The sequence below is a fragment of the Myodes glareolus genome, chromosome 19 (genome assembly GCF_982192425.1).
Source record: "Myodes glareolus chromosome 19, mMyoGla1.1, whole genome shotgun sequence".
Taxonomy (NCBI): Eukaryota; Metazoa; Chordata; class Mammalia; order Rodentia; family Cricetidae; genus Myodes; species Myodes glareolus.
The window spans coordinates 52131266-52150439 of record NC_142044.1 but is presented as its reverse complement, the minus strand read 5'-3'; the positions used below and the strand labels follow the sequence as shown (position 1 = coordinate 52150439).

General features: G+C 39.1%; 1 pseudogene; it reads left to right on the top strand.

Annotated features, from left to right (window-relative positions):
* Positions 1–4871: 4871 nt before the first annotated feature.
* LOC125407490 (60S ribosomal export protein NMD3-like) overlaps positions 4872–19174 on the top strand; it is a 57302-nt pseudogene continuing 42999 nt past the window's right edge.

Here is a 19174-nt window from a genome sequence, read left to right as displayed (position 1 = left end):
CATATGAAATGATTGCTTCCTCAAATCTCCTCACATCTCATATTTCTATAGAATTCCCTTTAACTTATTGATAACATTGGGGGTGTCTATCACATTCTGGTTGTTCTTATATAGTAACTGGATAAACTAGGGTTGGTTTTCTAGTAATTTTGGGGTGTTCCTCTTCAGTTTTATCATGCGATGGCACAATAGATTCTTGTCTAAATTCCTCTATCTGTATCTGAGCATTTTTCTTATTTTCATTAGTACATCGTTCTATGGCTTGTATCTTATCAGTCAATTTTTAATATTTAACACAATTATCAGACAACATTTTATATTTGGCCCAAGAAACCACTGTGGCTATTAAGGATGAAATATGAATTACCAGACTGATAATAATTATAATCAGCATTATGTCAACCCAAGCTAAGTTGATGATCTCTTCATCCTCTATGTACCTTAAATAACTTACTCGGAACATCACAACTTGCAAAAGCTTTCAAGTTTTGGGGGGGGGCTTGTTTTTTATTTTCATTCTGTAAACATTAATTCATCTTTCTTTACTAAAACAATTTCTATCTTTACATCCTTATAACATTCTTTTTTCTTTCTTAAAAGAAAATAAAATAAAGACATAACAGCACTAACAAATGAATTTACTATCTGCTGTAAGAATTTTCTCTCTGAGGAAGGGGAGACTAAGCAATATCTATTTCCTCTTTATAAGGTTTAAGTGACAAATCAAAGTTTAATTTCATCAAAGATCACTCCAGGGAACCAATGAGTTTACTGAACTTTCTTACAGAGAGTTGATTATTGGTTATTGATGAGACTATGGGTAACTTATAAGCAGTCATAGGAAAACTTTATCTTGTATATATGAGGACATTTTATAGTCCCATGGACTTCATATATATACATATAAGTTATGTATATGAGTGTGTGTGCGCGCACGCGCATGTGTGTATGAAAAACTGCCTGGCAGTCATTAAGCCCAAGAAAACTTGGGCAGGGGGTCTTGGGGTTTTTATAGGACAGAAAAAGTGGCGACTGTGGGAATGAAAGCGTCCGCTTCCCCAATAGTCTGGAAGTGGTAAATCCTGGCTGGTTTTCTATGTAGATCTCTTGATCAGAGATTTAGCTTTAAGGTCTTTAGCAAAAAAATAGGAAGAGACTGAACACTACTAATATGGTTCAGTGGGCAGGAGAGCCTGCTGCTGAGCCATTTGACCTAAGTTTAATACCCAAGGCTTACATAGCAGGATGAGGCCAGGGGCTAGATTCCCTGGTAGACAGATAGGAAGAGAGTCTGTGGCTAAGAAATAAAGGTGACGAACTTTCTAGGTGGCCAGCTTCTTCCTCACCCTACTAACCTGATACAAAAGATTTGCAGCCTAAAACCAAGATCTTATAAGATCTATAGGGTTTTCTTTCTCCCACCAGTAGACACCCTGCTGATGGGCTGGATGGACAAGTTAGAAGCCTGGTCAGGACATGCTACATAACCACTGCGGGCCGGTCAACTATCATAGCTTTCTTCCAACTAATCAACCCTCAATAAAGGAAAGAAAACTCTTCAAAGATTTAAAAAAACAGCCTCTGAAAAGAGTCTGGGTTTTGTGCCCATCCTGTGCCTGAAGAGGGCCTTTTTCTCTCTGTGTGTCTGCTACATGCCTCTATTTCCCCATCCCTGATAAATGCCTTTCTTCAACTGCCAATTCTCCCTGCTTTGTTTGTGGTATTTAAGATTTCTCCTTTCCTATCTGTCAGGCCTGAGATTTTTTTTCCCCCTGACTTTTAATTATTACTGGCAGAGAAAGCAACCCTGATCAAGATTACTGGATTGTAGCAGTGGAAGGAGACAACTGACTCCTCCAGCTTGTCCTCCGACCTCCATATACACGCAGTAGCATTGGCATGCACACACACTCTACAGAAACACAATAAACAAATAAGTGTAATAGATAAAAAAATAAACATCTTATAGAGGCTATGGCCCTCCAAATGTGAGCAGGATCTATCTACATCTCTTGGGTTAAGCACCTGCACCAGTTCACCTTAATCCTGAACACCATGACCACTGTCTCCACATCTGAAGGTAAGGGCCCTTTCTAGTTTTCTTCCTAGTGCTGTGATAAACATCAAGACCATAAGAACGCGAAGGGGAAAGAATTTATTTTGGTTTCCACACCTCAGGTCACATCCATCCAGGAGAGAAGTCTATACAGGAACTCAAGGCCGGAACCTGGAGGTAGGAGCTGAAGCAGAAAGAGTGGAGGAACACTGCTTATTGACTTGCTCAACTTGCTTTTTTACATAAATCACAACCATCTGAACAAAGCCACATCTCACAGACGGCTTAGCCCTCACACATCAACCACAACAAAGAAAATTTTCTCACAGACTTACATATGGGCCAGTCAGGTGAAGTATTCCCAGACGACTACAGTTGGTCTCAAATTGACAAAACCACTAATCAGCTCAGAATCCAACAGTAGGAACAGCTCTCAGGTTTCTAGGTTTCTTGGCCCCCTAACTGTGGGGAAATATAGGAATGAAATAAGGCATAGGAGGAATGTCTTCCAGTGAGGCCACAGGGCAGGGGTACAAAAGGAAAAATTCAGACAAGGTAATCAAAGATACTGCCTGATCAAACTCTGCTTTAACGCAGTCTCTGGTGTCTAGCTAAACAGAAAATAAGCAACAGTGGAAAAAATAAGAGTTATTCATTCTTGAAGTGACCCCAGAGTCTTTTGTCTCTGTCTACTATTATTGCCTTCCCAGGAGGCCCCTGTGGTACCGATGGCTGCACTGGCCCTGGAAAGCAGTGCTAATGTGGAGCTCATCTACTCAAAATGCAAACCAAACTAGGTTTGGACAAATAGTGCGTAAGCTTGGGGAACACACTGATTCATGACCCATTAGTATCCAAGAACATGGAGAATTCGGAAAGCATCTGAAAACATTGTGTCTCTTTACTTAATCATGTGTTGAATTTAAGAGAAGTCATAATTCATGAGGGTGACTTGGATCAAAGTTTAGTCACTAGTACTGAGACGAATACCTGCTTTCTAGGAAAGGATTTGAGATCTTGAGAATTGGCAGAAAATGGAAAACAACGGCAAAACAGAAGCAAGAGCAAGGTGCATTAAGTCCTGTGAAATCCTTCAGCGTTTGGCATGTTGTTGTTGCTGCTTTGGAGTCCCGGGGAAACACATATAAGTTGCCTGCCAGGAGCCAGATAGTAAACAGATTGCTGCCATCTTATTTGTTTTGTTGACTTATGAAAAGACAAATTCTTGTAAGGCCTCTAAATGTTCTAAATGTAAAAATAAGACCTTTCCTTTTCCTAGAGCTAACAGGACTCCTACTGTGATAAGTAAGCTCATAAACAGATTTGAAAGAAAAAAAACCATTTGAAATTGCCACACTGTTATAACAAACTTAAAAATTGCCTTTTACTATTCCTTTATGCTCTATTGGTGCTTTTAAAAAAGACTTACTTTTTCAATGACTAATTTCAATGATCAAACACCTATGACCCATGATACTAAGGGAAAAACAGTAAATAAAAAGGTTAAATGGATATAAAATATGAATTTTTTTCTTTTTTATTCACTTTACATTCCAACCACAGTTATCCCTTGCACCCCACCCCTGCCTTCCCCCCAGGCCATTCTACATCCACTCCTCAGAAAGAATAAGGCTTCCCATGGGGAGTCAACAAGGCCATGCTCATTAAACTGAGGCAGAACCAAGGCGCTCCCTCATGCATCAAGGCTGAGCAAGGCATCCCACCCTCACAGAATGGGCTCCAAAAAGCAATCTCATGCACCAGGGATAGATCCTGGTCTCACTCCAGGAGCCCCTCAAATAAACCAGGCTACACAACTGTTTCCCACATGCAGAGGGCCTAGTTCAATCCCATACAGGCTCTACAGCTGTTGGTCTAGAGCTCATGCGTTCCCACAAGCTTGGTTCAGCTGTCTCAATAGATTTCTCAACCCCCACCCCGGTCCTGATCTTGACCCCCCACCTTGCTCATGTAATCCCTTCTCCCTCTCTTCGACTGGATCCCCAGAGCTCAGCCTGATGCTTGGCTGTGGATCTCTGCAGCTGGTTCCATCAGTTACAGGATGAAGGCTCTATGATGATAATTAGGGTAGTCGCCAATTTGATTACTAAATGTAAAGCGAAAGATAACCAGACTACAATCCACAGCTCCAGAGAATCTAGGTAATAAGGAGGACCTTGAGAAGGATTCAGAGATTGCCCTGGGAAGGGAAAATAGATGAGATCTCCTAGGTAAACTGGGGGTGGAGGTGGGGGTAGGCAGTAGAGGGGGAGGGATGAAGGATGAAAACATGAAACATGAGAGAATGGCATGGTGGAGTTGTGGGAGGGATGGAGGGGGAGAATACTTGAAAGAGATATCTTGATAGAGGGAGCCATTATAGGCTCCTAACCTGGTGCCAGAAATATTCCCAGGAATCCACTCCTAGCAAGCCACCACGCCTTCAATCCCAGCACTTGGGAGGCAGAGGCAGGTGGATCTCTATGAGTTTGAGGCCAGCCTGATATCTACAAGAGCTAGTTCAGGACAGGCTCCCAAACTACAGAGAAACCTTGTCTGATATCTTGTCCCCTGGGAAGAGTGAGGTTGCTGCTGCTGGCTCTGCTGCTGGCTCTGCTGCTGCTGCTGCTGTTGCTGCTGCTGGCGCTGTATCTTCTGCATATGCCACCTTTGGGAGGACGTTTGAAACTTACTTGATGAGTTCCACACGACCCGCTGCACGGCCGGGGCAGTCTCCTTCGGTAACAGCGGTCTCTGCTTCTTCACTGGGCTCCCTGTGACGGCGGTGGCTGGTGCTGTGACTGTGACGGTAGACATGGTGCTGGTGGTGGCGGCCACGGTTACGCCCGCCGCAGGTGCTTGGGTGGCCGAGCGGGTGAGCACTGGCGTCTCTGGGGGAGACTGATTGCCTCATAGGGAATGGCACTCACTATTAGGAAGGGTAGCTTTGTTGGAGTAGGTATGGCCTTGTTGGAGGAAGTGCGTCACTGTGGGGGCAGTCTTTGAGGTTTCCTGTGTTCAGGATACTGCCCAGTGTCTCAGTCAACTTCCTGTTGCCTGCAAGATGTAGGACCCTCAGCTACAGCTACAGCAACACATCTGACTGCAAGTCGCCATGCTCCCTGCTGTAATAATGGACTGAACCTCTGAAACTACAAGCAAGCTACTCCAATTAAATGTTTTCCTTATAAGAGCTGCCCTAGTCATAGTGTCTTCTCACAATAAAAAAATCCCTAGGAGACCAGGTCTCTGTGATAAACATAGCTGCCCTGGCTGTGTCACATTTTAATTATAATTTAAATGAAACTGTAGTAATTGCAGTATTATAGTCACAATTTTGCCAGAATATTGAAATTCTATTACTAATTGAATTTACTTTAGATGTATTTGATAGTTATATATTTTCTGATAAGTTCAAATCTGTGTTCAGTTTGCATATAGCAATGGTACAACTTACAAAAATATAAAACACATTCCTTGTATATATATTTTTTCATTTAGCTTGAACCAGTAGCCAGAGCTTGACAATCATTCTTTTCCTTAGACTGTCAGTGCTCCTAGGGTTCACCCATTTTCCTTCCCAACATATGATTTCCTATAGAAATACTAACTGTTAGAAGGCCCATTACAATATAGGGTTTGACACAATAAATTGTGATATATTGCATTAAAAGTGAGTCCTCATTGTATACATACCAAACATTCTCTACATATTTGTTCTCAAGCGACTTTTAGATTGTTTCCATGGCTTGGCTTTTGTGGATAGTGCTGCAATAAGCTGGAGAGGGCAGATATTTTAGGTGAGGATGTAACCTCCTTTGCTATATACTCACAAGACAGACTACTGAGTCACATGGCAATTCTAATTTTTAATTTCTTAAGAAACTCTGTTCTCTTTTCTGTAAAGGCTTCACCAGCCTACATCCCGCCAACAGTGTACTGGAGTTCCCAATACCTATTTTTTTTTTCACAGCTGTCGTGATAGGGAGTGAGTTGATGCAGCAGATGAGAGTATGATTAAGATACAGAAAATGGGAGGTGTAGACCTCAGAGTATAAAGTAGCAGATATGCAGAATGAGCAGATCTGGAGCTCCAGTGCACAGCATAACACAATAGATAAAACTGTACTCAATGAGATAGTCTTGTTAAATAAGTAGTTTGGAACTGTGTGATATGAGAGATTATGAACTTTCATTATTATCCCACCATTTTTACTACCTGTATGCATCATATACCATGTGTGATATACGCATCATATCACTGGTGTCATGGGTTTTTTTTCCCCCTTTTTCACTATCATTACTAACAAACTATAGAAACATCTTAGCATCTGGATCTTCTTTTTTTTCTCACTGCTACTACATCCTCACTGGAGAAGAAGACAAAGTGACAACTAAGAAAGAGAGCCACGAGGGAAGTACTCAAAGTATGCAAGAAGGAAAATATACAGAATTCTGCGGACCATGGAACTAGAAATGAATACTAAGTGGGGAAAGGTAGGGTTGTGTTTCCATAGAACAGTAGGTGGCAAAGCTAAGAATTGGAGCCCAGCTTGAAGGTCACTGGCCCCACTCTGACCAAATCAAGCTTCTTCAGGGAGAGTAATAGATAGAATCCTCAAGCGAAATGCTACACTGTGCCTTCAGGAAAAGAGGTGAGGTAGAGAGAATCCAGGAGTCAGAAAGACTTACAACTTCCGCCCCGCCCCATCATAGACCACAAGTGTATGAAATATAGAGACCAACTGCTCCCACTGACCCTGCCTGTTGCAAGAGCCAGAGTCATCTGCAAGCTGCACCATTCAATTCAGGGCAGCTGGGGCAGAAATTGACACCCACACATGTTCACTTTGTCTCTCATACTCTATGACTTACTCTCCACTCCTGCATACATGTCTCATGACAGTTTTGCCCTTGTCTTGAATGTATATTTTGCAGTTAGGGCTTGGAATTGTTGCTTCTCTACCCAGTCTACTTAAGGCATCTTTTTTTTTAATCTTTTTTTTTTTCAATTTTGGGGATTACAATATATTTACAACATCCCTTCCTTTCTTCCCTCCAATTACTTCCATATACCCCTCCTTTCAAATTTATGATCTCTTTTTTCCTTTTCTTCTTTAAAAGTTTTTTTTTTCATTTTACCTTCCAACCACAGCTCCCCCTACCTCCTCTCCTCCTGCTCCCCCTACCTTCCCCCCACTCAACCTCTCATCCACTCATCAGAAAGAGTAAGGCCTCCCATGGGAGATAAAGTCTGCCATACCAAACTGAAGCATACTCTTGCCCCTTGTATCAAGACTGAGCAAGGAATCCCTCCATAGGGAATGGGCTACAAAGTCAGTTCATACACTAGGGATAAATCCTGGTCTCACTAACAGTGGCACCACAGACTTCCCACCACAGAAATGTCACCCACATTCAGAGGGCCTAGTTTCGTCGTATGCAGGCTCCCCAGCTGTCAGTCCAGAGTCAGTGAGTCAGGTCATCTGTCTCTGTGGATTTCCCTATCATGGTCTTGACCCCTTTGCTCATACAATCCTCCCTCTCTTTGACTGGACTCCCAAAGCTCAGCCCAGTGCTTAACTGTGGATCTGTGCATGTGTTTCTTTTCTGGATGAAGGTTCTATGATGACAATTAGGGTGGTTATCAATCTGGTTACAAGGCAGGGCACGAACCCTGACAAAAAGAAAATTTAAAAATTCCTAGAATTGAATGAAAAATGAAAGCTCAACTTAACAAAATTAAAGTAGTCATGAGCAGAAAATTTATAGCACTATGTATCTACTTTTAAAAAAATGATAAATCTCAAATTAATAACCTAATGGTGCTCATGAAGGCCTTAGAGAAATAAGAACAATCAACTCCCAAAAAACATAGGTGGGGAGAGAAAAATCAATATCTAGGATGAAATGAATGAAATAGAAATGGGAGAAGGAGAAAGAGAACATGAAATTGAGTGAGTAGGAAAGTGATGAGAATTTAAGAGAAGTTAGAGGAAGGGAAAACATGATCAAAATATTTATATGGGAAAAAAATCTTTGAAGAAAAATGTAGGGAATCAAATAGTTGGTACTTTGAAAAGGTTAACACACTTGACAAACTTTAGTCAAGTGAATTAAAAGGAAGAGACAGTTCAAAATTTAAATTAGAGATGAAGAGGGAAATATTATAATAGATATAGAGAAAATACATAGAATCCCAAGGACATTTTAAATATACATTTTAAAATGTATATTCCACCAAACTGCAAAACGTAAAGTGAATGGATGAATTTCTTGGCACAGATAACCCACTAAAGTTAAGTCAAAATGAAGTAAATAATTTAAATCAACCTATAAGACCCAGTAAGATAGAAGTAAGTAGTCATTAAAATCTCCCAATAAAACCTAACCATGTACAGGTAGATTCAATGCAGAATTCTGTCAGACTACCAAAGAAGAATTAATATCAACATGGCTCAAACTGTTTTCAAAATAGAAAAGGAAGAAGTCTTTACAAATTATTTTTAGGAAATCAGTATTATTCTGATACTAAAACGAGATAACCAACCAACAAAAAAAATAAAATTTTAGGACATTATCTCTGATGAACACAAGAGTTCTAAATAAGATATTTCTAGACACAAAAGTTCTAAATAAAATATTTGCAAACTGTATTCAAGAACTCTTTACTGAAATGAGTTAAAAGATAACTGGAACAATCAAATCAACTTCATCACAGAGATACAGGGATCAGTCAACACACATGAATCACACATACAGACTAAAGGATAGAAATTGCATGATTTTTATCTGCAGATGCATAAAAGGCATTTATTAAAATCTAACTTCAATTCATGATAAAAAGTTCTGGAGAGATTAGAGATACAAGAGACATGCCTTAATACAATAAAAGCAACATACAGAAATGTGGTGATATTTGTTTGCTAACAAATAAAGCTTGCTGGAAGATCAGAGTGTGGATCTAGCCACTAGTTAGCCATAGAGACCAGGCCATGGTGGCACACACCTTTAATACCAGCACTCTGGAGGCAGAGGCAGATGGACCTCTATGAGTTCAAGGCCACTCTGGGCTACACTGGATTAATCCAGTATAAAAGGGAAACAGAGTCAGTCGGTGGCTAACACCTTTAATACCAGTACTTGGGAGTCATACACCTTTAATTCCAACATGAAGGAGGTGGAGATAGGAAGGGATAAGGCTGGATGAAGAGAAAAATATAAGGCAGGAAGAGACATCAGAAGAGGACGTACGTGAGCACACATGCAAATGTAGGTGTGTATGCCTGTGGACACACATGTAGAGGCCAGAAGAGGAAGGAGGGTGTCTTCCCTTATCACTTTGCCTTGTTCTCATGAAAACGAGTCTCTAACTAAATGAGTTTTGGTATTTGGGTTACACTGACTGGGCAGCAAACTTATGGGATCTACCCATTTCCATCCCCTAATGCTGAGGTTATTGGAATGTACTGCTATGCCTGGTATTTTCTTTATTGTTTATTTGTTTATTTAGTGTAACGTAGGTGATAGAGCTAGAGATTCAAACTTGGGTTCTTACGCTTGTTATAGCAAAGGGTCTTACCCACTGAGTTGCCTTCCAAGTCTAACACTTGAACTTCCTAACAGGAAAAGGAGCAGTCTGTAAACAGAACTTCTTGGTTATAATTCTAAATACTTGGTAAATTACAGATGTGACTTTAAGAAGATACAAAAGGAAGGACATCATTGATTTAGGAAGAAGATTTAGAAGAGTTTGCCCCACATACTGAATCTAAGTAACTGAGAATTAAAATAGCTATTTCAAGCAGGTGTGTATGTGTATGTGTGTGTGTGTGTGTGTGTGTGTATCAAACACAAAACATTTGTTTAAAGTAGTTCAGAATAAAGAGATTAAAGCATTGCATCTTGAAAGGAAGGTTTTGAAGTAGTTAAAGGAATGGTACATGAGCTAAGGTTGATACTGAAGAGTCAAATCATAAAAATAATTGCTATGCTAATCAATTAATATGTGACAACATAAAATATGCATTTCAATAAATGTATGCCCTGGAGTTTTAAGGTAGAACGATGTGGAGTGACAGAAGATAAATGCTGCATTCATGAATGGTGAGGATCTTGAATGAAGAAGAGAAAAACCTTCCTTCCAAAGCAGTTGGTCCAGGAATTAGCAGCCTGAAGATTCCCTTGATCTGACCTAGAGATGAGTGTGGTGTGAATAGATGGGCAATCCCTGATAACTGTGAGACGCCACAGGAGTTTGGGGCAAGCGTTTGGAAATACCTGAGGCTGTATAACACTACTCCCCATCTCTGTAGAACACAAATGTCACAGTGAAAATGTTTAGGGAAACAAGAAGAGTGGAAGAATTAATCAGAGAAGAGGTGCCCCCGAGTAAGGTTTGATTGTAAACTTTGGGTTTATTGATAAGATCTAAGCAGAGCAAGAAGCGATAGATTCTGTTTTATATCTGGCAAGAGGTGAACCCCAGCTCGGAAAAGACGCCTGATGATGATGAGAGCAAGGCAAGTTTCCAGCTCTCGATAACAGCAACAGGATGCTCCCATGGAGCTATTCTCTTATTCGATTGTGTTACCCAACATGCATCATTATGCTGAATGTCTTTGTCAATGTTAACAGCTTTCTGAAAATGGAAGCCTAATAGCTCTTAGTCAGGACTGGGAGCATGAGTCAGTTCATCCCTAAAATGTCACTCCCTCTTTCGTGGGCCAATCTTCAAAGCAAGCTCTCCAATGTAAACTAGGTATTTTCATTTTCCTGTGTTCAACGGCATTTAACTTTGGGAGAAAATGGTATGTATCTCTACCATATACGGGGACTTCAGATGAGAGCCAGCCTTAAATTAATCGGCTCTCTTCTTGTAAGTAACTCCTGACAAAAGTCAAATTATGCACCCATTTGGGCTCAGTGAATCATTGCTTCACTCTTTATAAAAATTTACCTCTATCAGGAAAGCAAGGATTGACAGGATTGACAGTGTTCAACATCAATTTACATAATAGCTTTCGTGCACCTCGGATAAGAAGTTTTATAATGTCAAACAGTAAAGACATTGAGTTGTGGAGAATATTAGAAGAAAGTGATCATCTGAGCTTCTCAGGGAAAACAGCACTAGGTGAATTTTGTCCCAAGGCTCAGTGGGTCCTTGATGCCAAAAATCTATCCAATTTGAATAATGAAAACAACTTAAGGAAGGAGAAGCTATTTCTATTTTAGTTGTTTGTCTTGAGCTATGTATTTTTCTCTGCTCCCCTCCCTTTCTTCCCTCCTTCCCTTCTTCACTCTCCAATGATCACCATGCTCCCAGTTTACTCAGGAGATCTTATCTGTTTCTACTTCCCTATATATCTCTCTTAGGGTCCTCATTGTTGTCTAGGTTCTCTGGTATTGTGAATTGTATGCTGGTTTTTCTTTGCTTAATATCTAAAAGACACTTATGAGTGAATACATATTATATTTATCTTTCTGGGGCTGGGTTACCTCACTCAATATGACATTTTCTAGATAGATCCATTTGTCTACAAATTTCAAGATGTCATTATTTTTCTTTCGCTGTGTAGTATTCCATTGTATATATGTACCACATCTTGTTTATCTATTATTCAGCAGAGGGGCATTTAGGTTGTTTCCAGGTTCTGATTATGACAAATAATGCTGCTATGAATATAGCTGAGCACGTGTCTTTGTGGTATGACTGAGCATCCTTTGTGTATATACCCAAAAGTGGTATCGCTGGGTCTTGAGGTAGATTGTTTCTTAAATTTCTGAGAAATCAATATATTGATTTACAAAGGAACTGCACCAGTATGCACTCCTAACAGAAATGGAGGACTATTTCCCTTACCCCACAACCTCTCCGGTATAAGTTATCATCAGTGTTTTTAATCTTGGCCATTCTTACAGCTGTAAGATGAAATCTCAGAGTTGTTTTGATTTGCATTTCCCTAATGGATAAGGATGTTGAGCATTTCCTTAAGTGTTTTTCAGTCATTTTAGATTCCTCTGTTGAGAGTTCTCTATTTAGGTCTGTACTCCATTTTTTACTGGATTATTTATTCTTTCGATGATCTATTTTTTGAGTTCTTTGTATATTTTTGAGATCAGCCCTCTGTATGATGTGGGGTGGTGAAGATCTTTTCTTATTCTGGAGGCTACCGTTTTGTCTTGTTGACCATGTCCCTTGCTTTACAGAAGCTTCTCAGTTTCAGGAGGTCCCATTTATTAATTGTTTCTCTCAGTGTCTGTACTCCTAAGATTATATTTAGGAAGTGGTCTCCTGTGCCAATGTATTCAAATGTAATTCCCACTTTCTCTTCTAAGAGGTTCAGTGTGATTGGTTTTATGTTGAGGTCTTTGATCCATTTAGATTTGAGTTTTGTGCATAGCTATAGATATGAATCTATTTTCATTCTTCTACATGTGATATCCAGTTATGCCAGCGCCATTTGTTGAATATGCTTTCTTTTTATATTCTATATTTTTTACTTCTTTGTCAAAAATCAGGCATTTGTTGGTGTATGAACTGATATCCAGGCCTTCAATTCAGTTTCCATTGGTCTTCCTGTCAGTTTTAATGCCAATACCAGGCTGTTTTCAGTACTGTAGCTCTGTAGTAGAGTTTGAAGTCAGGGATTGTGATGCCTCCAGAAGTTCTTTTATTGTACAGGATTGTTTTGTCTAATCTGGTTTTTTTTTTCACATGAAGTTGAGTATTGTTCTTTTGAAACCTATGAAGAATTATGTTGAGATTTTGATGAGCATTGCATTGAATTTGTAGATTGCTTTTGGTAAGATTGTCATTTTTACTGTGTTAATTCTACCTATTCAAGAGCTTGGGAGATCTTTCCATTCTCTGGTATCTTCTTTAAATTCTTTCCTCAAAATTTTAAAGTTCTTGTCATACAGGTCTTCTGCTTGTTTGGTTGGAGTTACTCCAAGATATTTTATGTTATTTGGGGCTATGTTGAAGGGTGATGTTTCTCTGATTTCTTTCTCAGCCCATTTATCATCTGTGTAAAGGAGGGCTACTGACTTCTTTGAGTTAATCTTATATCCTGCTACATTACTGAAGATGCTTATGAATTGTAGAAGTTCTTTGGTAGAATCTTTGGGGTCACTTATGTAAACTATCATATCATCAGCAAATAACAAAAGTTTGACTTCTTCTTTTCAAATTTGTATCCCCTTGATCTCCTTGTGTTGTCTTATTGCTCTAGCTAGGACCTCAATACTATATTGAATAGATATGGAGAGAGTGGACAACCTTGTCTTGTTCCTGATTTCACTGGGACGCTTTGAGCTTCTCTTCGTTATTTTGATGTTGGTTGTTGGCTTGCTGTGTATTGCCTTTATTATGCTTAGGTCTATTTCTTGTATCCCTACTTCCTCCAAGAACTTTGTCATGAAGGGATGTTGTTTTTTGTTGAAGGCCTTTTTAGCAGCTCCTGAGATGATCATGTGGTTTTATTTTTTTCAGTTTGTTTATATAGTGGATTGCATTTACAGACTTTCATATGTTGAACCATCCCTGCATCTCTGGGATGAAGCCTACTTGATCATGGTGGATGATTTTTCTGATGTGTTCTTGGATATAGGTTGCCAGTATTTTATTGAGTATTTTTGCATCAATGTTCATGAGTGAGATTGGTCTGTAATTCTTTTCTAAGTGATGTCTTTGTGTGTTTAGGGTATCAGGGTAATTGTAGCCTCATAAAAAGAGTTTGACAATGTTATTTCCATTTCTATTGTGCGGAACAATTTGAGAAATACTGGTATTAGTTCTTCTTTAAAAATCTTGTAGAATCTGGGCTGAAACCATCTAGTCTCTGGCTGGTTTCAGTTGGGGACCTTTGATGACTATTTCTATTCCTTTAGCAGTTAAAAATCTATTTAATTTGCTTATCTGGTCTTGATTTAATTTTGGTAAGTGATATTTATCCAGAAAATTGTCCATTTCCTTTAAGTTTTCCAATTTGGGGGAGTACAGGTTTTCTATATATGACCTGATGATTCTCTGGATTTCCTTCATGTCTCTTGTTATGTCCCCCTTTTTATATCAGATTTTGTTAATTTAGATATTCTCATTCTCTCTCTCTCTCTCTCTCTCTCTCTCTCTCTCTCTCTCAGTTAGTTTGGATAAAGATTTGTTTATTTTGTTGATTTTTCAAAAAGAACCAACTTTTTATCTCATTGATTCTTCGTATTGTTTTCTTTGTTTCTATTTTGTTGATTTCAGCTCTTATTTTGATTGTTTCCAGGAGGGGATTATTTCATCACACTTTAGGGTACAATTCATCACAGCAGGAAAGTCAAAGCAGGTCATTGATGCACCTGGTCAAATTGCATCGACAGTCAGAAGAAAAGAATTCGCCCAGCTCACAACTTCTTCAGCACCTACAGTCCATGATCTTCCTGTACAGTGAATGTTTCCACCCACAGTGGGCAGGTCTTTCCTCTTCAGTGAGTATAATCAAATGAATTCCCAGAAGAAATGCCCAGAAGTTCGTCTCCAAGTTGATTTTAGCTTCTGTCAAGTTAACAAGACTAGTGGCCCCAGAAGTTCACACTAATTTTAATTCATCTGAGATTCCTGCTGCTTTACTGAACCAAGGGGAAGTCAACCTAGATGGACACAAACTTCTCAAAATACCCAATATACAAAACATTCATGGTCCAAGAAAATTTTAAATTAATCCTTTTCTCTTGAAGACTTCGTCAAGCATTGTAGTTGTAGGCTGCTTGATCATTCCTAGCCACTTAGACTCAAAATAACCAAACAGAAACTGTATTAATTAAAAGACTGCTTGGTCTATTAGCTTATGCATATTTCTAGCTAGTTCCTATATCTTAAATTAACCTATTCCTATTAATTTGTGTATTATCACGTGGCTGTGGCCTACTGGTAAGTTTCCATCCAGTGTCCAACATCTGTCTCCTGCAGAGGCTACACGGTTTCTCATTGACTCTGCCTACTCTCTCCTCCTCTATCTGCTTGGAATTGCTGCCTTGCCCTACTCTGTGCTGCAATAGGCCCAAAGCAGATTCTTTATTAACCGATGGTATTCACAACACACAGAGGGAAATCCAACATCAAAGCATAATAAAAGGAGAAAAAAATTGAATGAGACAAATTTGGAAATAAGGTCAAAACAAAGAAATTCAATATGTAGAACAAGATTCTGGGAGGCATAAGAGTAGAGACTAAAAATTGGATGGCAAACAGGAGTCATGTAGAAAGAACAGCCTTAATCTCTTTGTGACCTGTGCAGAAGAGGAGAGGAAAATAGTGGACAGTATAACTCAAAAATCACTGGGATGTCACCTGAAAAACTGAAAAGTAGGCCTAAAAAGGCACACTAAGAGGTGCTGGCAGGAGGGAATAGCAAACATGAGAACCTGAAATCATGAGATAATAGACTTATTCTGAATTGCTAAATTAATGACAGTAGTACATCACAGGAGCATTTGGTTTCACAAAATACAATTCAATTAAAAGTGATGGTGCATTTCACTTGCCCCCAGCTTGTTCAGAATAGGACTTTTTCTGATGTTTAAGCATGTTCATTTACTCAACATATATGATAATTATTTGACAGGAATCAGTAAGTTCAATAAGAATCAACAAGTACAATTTCTTGATAAGAGTCAAACTACAAACATTTCTGTCACACCTGCCTGAAGAATGTTGCACCTCCCAGTAGACAACCCAATGTGTCAGGTAGATTTTGTTTATGTGTACATTATGTATAATATACGCATAAATGGTCTGGTGGATGTAGTACACACAAAAAGGGGGTGAGTTTTCTTTTGCTCAAAAGAGATAGATGTCCTGCTTTATCCCCTTATCACGGTTCACATGAACACTGAAATTGTTTTGCACATTACAGAATAAAACTTTCCAAATTTCCTCAAATCCTCATTTTAAATAGCAATTATTCACATCCATAGTTTTTGCTACCTGCAAATCTTAAGAGCCCTGCCTTTCTTCAGGCATACCTTCCCTCCTTGTTGTTAGACCAAAGCTTTTCCAACACCTTCTCTAAATACCATTTGGCCATTTGCCGTATCAGTGATCAGCATAGAGCTTCTAATAGTTTCTGTTCTCCAGTCCAGACATTAAGGACCTTAGAGACACAAATGAAACAGCCTACTGAGCTCAAGGTCAATTTATTTATGAAAACTGAGCAGCACAAATGCTTTCAGATAAGAGATAGAAATGAATAGGTGTGACATCAATAATAATTTTCCTTTATCTCTATAATACAGTTATATACAAAATAAAAAAAACTCGAGAAGAAGAGGTGAAGGAGGAAAGGGGATAGTGGTATACAGAGAGTGTCATATCTATAACATTCATAAGAATACTATACATATTCCTAAGAACCGTGGAAGAATTTCTATGGGCTTGGATGTGGTCCATTGGTATTTGCAGGCTCCGGCTTTGATTCTTAGCAACAGAGAGTGTGTTTTCTCTTGGTATGTTCTCCATTTATGTCCTACTACAGTACTGTCTGGTGAACTGTGTGTTCACATCAAAAATTATTTTTTGAGATAATCAGAACAGAGTAGAGTGAACTATAATAGAAGTTATTTGTTCAAGATGACGTCGATATATCCAGAGAACTTGTTTATTTATAGAGTTTCCTTAGGAAAATTCCCAGGAAGATACCTGGTGACTCTGGGTTCCTACTATTTAAAGAGATTGTTATAGCATGAATAATAAAAACTCAGACATGGATATAATTATAACTGAAGATCGGAGAAGCAGCGCAGTAAGCCACTAGAGAGCCCTGTTACCTTTACCAATGCTCAGACAGAAGGAGCAATCCCCAGACTGCCTAGACTGCACTGTGTCTCCACCAAACCTCAAACTCCACAATCTAGTGAGTTCCTGTCCCTTCCATTTTACATTCCTCTCTTTGCCCAGCCATGCAGCTCCTGTCTCCACCTCCCTAGGGTTGGAATAAAAAGTTTGTGACTCCCAAATACTGGAATTAAAGGTGTGAGCTGCCACAACCTGAATCTGTTTCTGGATCAATTATGTGTAGCCCAGGATAGCCTTAAACTCAGACATCTATCTGCCTCTGTCACCAGAATCCTGGGGTTAAACGTGTGTGCTAACACTCTATGGCCTCTAGTGGCTTGGCTTTGCACTCTGATCTTCAGGCAAGCTTTATTTATTAAAATACTAGTAAAATATTATTATATTTCCCCCTTCATATGCTGGGTTCTCTGGCAGAAAGGACTGGGGCAGAGCCGTACCTGCCAAACTTTCCCCAGGGCTGAGTATGATGGTGAGTATTAATGACCCAGACCTCGGCCCTGTCCACAAAGGAGAAACAAACACACTAAGTTGGGAGTCTGTCGAAGCAGGATCTTATTTAATTGTATTAGGCATAAATTTATATAGAATTGTGATGGGGGTGGGAGTCTTGGAATGGGGAGAGGTGGAATAAGGAATAAGGGCCAATGATATCCTGTCACATCAGCGGCGGCTGGGCAGAGGCGGGTTTAGGTCAGGCTGTGATGAGTCACTCATATGCGGAAGTCATGGCCAAAGGCAGGTCTCCAAACTTGAGTTAGGCTCAGGAAGTTACAGTAGGCCTCAGGCAAACTCAAGTTAGAATCAAGAAGTTACACTAGGCCTCACGCCCAGGTCTCATGAAGCTCATCATTTGTCTAAACTAAAAAAGAAGGCTATAAATAAATAATATAAGAAAACTATACACAATAAGTACAATAATTATATACAATATATACAGGCAAGAACTACATTAACAATGTCTAGTCCACTTGCACTGAACAAATTCAGAGAAAATATTCCATATCTATCCTATCATGGTGAGTTCAAAGTCTCATACCTAATTTACTTTTAATCATAACTTGCATTAGCATCCAAAACTGTCTTTTGATATCCCTTAACCTTATAAGCTGAAAACTTCTTTAGTGGATTTTTTTCTGAGTCTTGTAAACAAAGAAAACTATAACTATCTAGATCAAATACCTCAGAGATACAAGAAGGAAATAATATTAACTGTGTAAGCAGAAAGTGCAAGCAAGTGACTTTCAAAAAATGTGGGAAATGACAGAAACAGCTGGCTACCTAGAAAGTCACACAAAGTTCCTCAGCAATCTTGGGACATCCATCTTCAGCCTAAGGCCTAGAATATTTGATGGACTTTTCTATAAAGCAGGATTTTTGAAAGGCTGTCCTGCCTTGCCTTGAAAAGATTTGACAGTCACTCTCTTTGGTATCCAGCTTGTCCAATTAGGACAGCATCTGTCAGCAATTGAGGACTGAGGTTTCTCTATTGTTAAAGGCCATTGTGCAACCCATACACGTTTGTCTGTCAATCATTTTAAACATAGGACTATAGGTACCTTTAGAAGATCAGCAGTTTTTGTGCCCTTTTCTTATACAACCTGAATAGTCAGTGGCTGTTCTTTATAATATCTTGTAATATTTTTTCCAGTAACATACATTAATTTATAGTTTGTTTCTAAGATTGTTAATGAGCAATGTTAATCTGAGTATTCCCTTGCTGTAACAAACCTCATTCCCACAAATTCTTTGCTATTTTAGTCATATATGCCTTTAATATTCCTCTCTGCCCTTCTGGCCCTATACATTTCATCCATCTCTCACTCTGCTTACCTGAGATAGTTCCAATCCCTAAATGCTGAACATTTACCTCCTGAAGAGGCCATTTGGATGTCAAGATTCTGATAAAATTATTGTTACATCCACACCTGTGTCTACTAGACCTTTAAAGACAACATCATTTATTAGTATTTTTAATTTTGGTCTTTATTTATTTATAGAAGCTTGCCAAAATACCTGCTTTATTTTATTCTCTCTTCTATATCTCTTCTCTTATCCAGAGCAGTATTGTTTCTTACGATAGGCATTAGTTTCTTTAGTTGCTCTGGGAAGAGTTTTCTCTATGAATACAGGAAATAGTTGAACTGGATTTGGCATAGGGGCCTGTGAGAGGCCCCTCAAGGTGTTTCCTAACAGCAAAGGATTACCTTGACTATCCCTTGCTGACCTACATTCATTAGTTCAATGCCTGACTTTGCCACACCTTCTGCATAATTCAG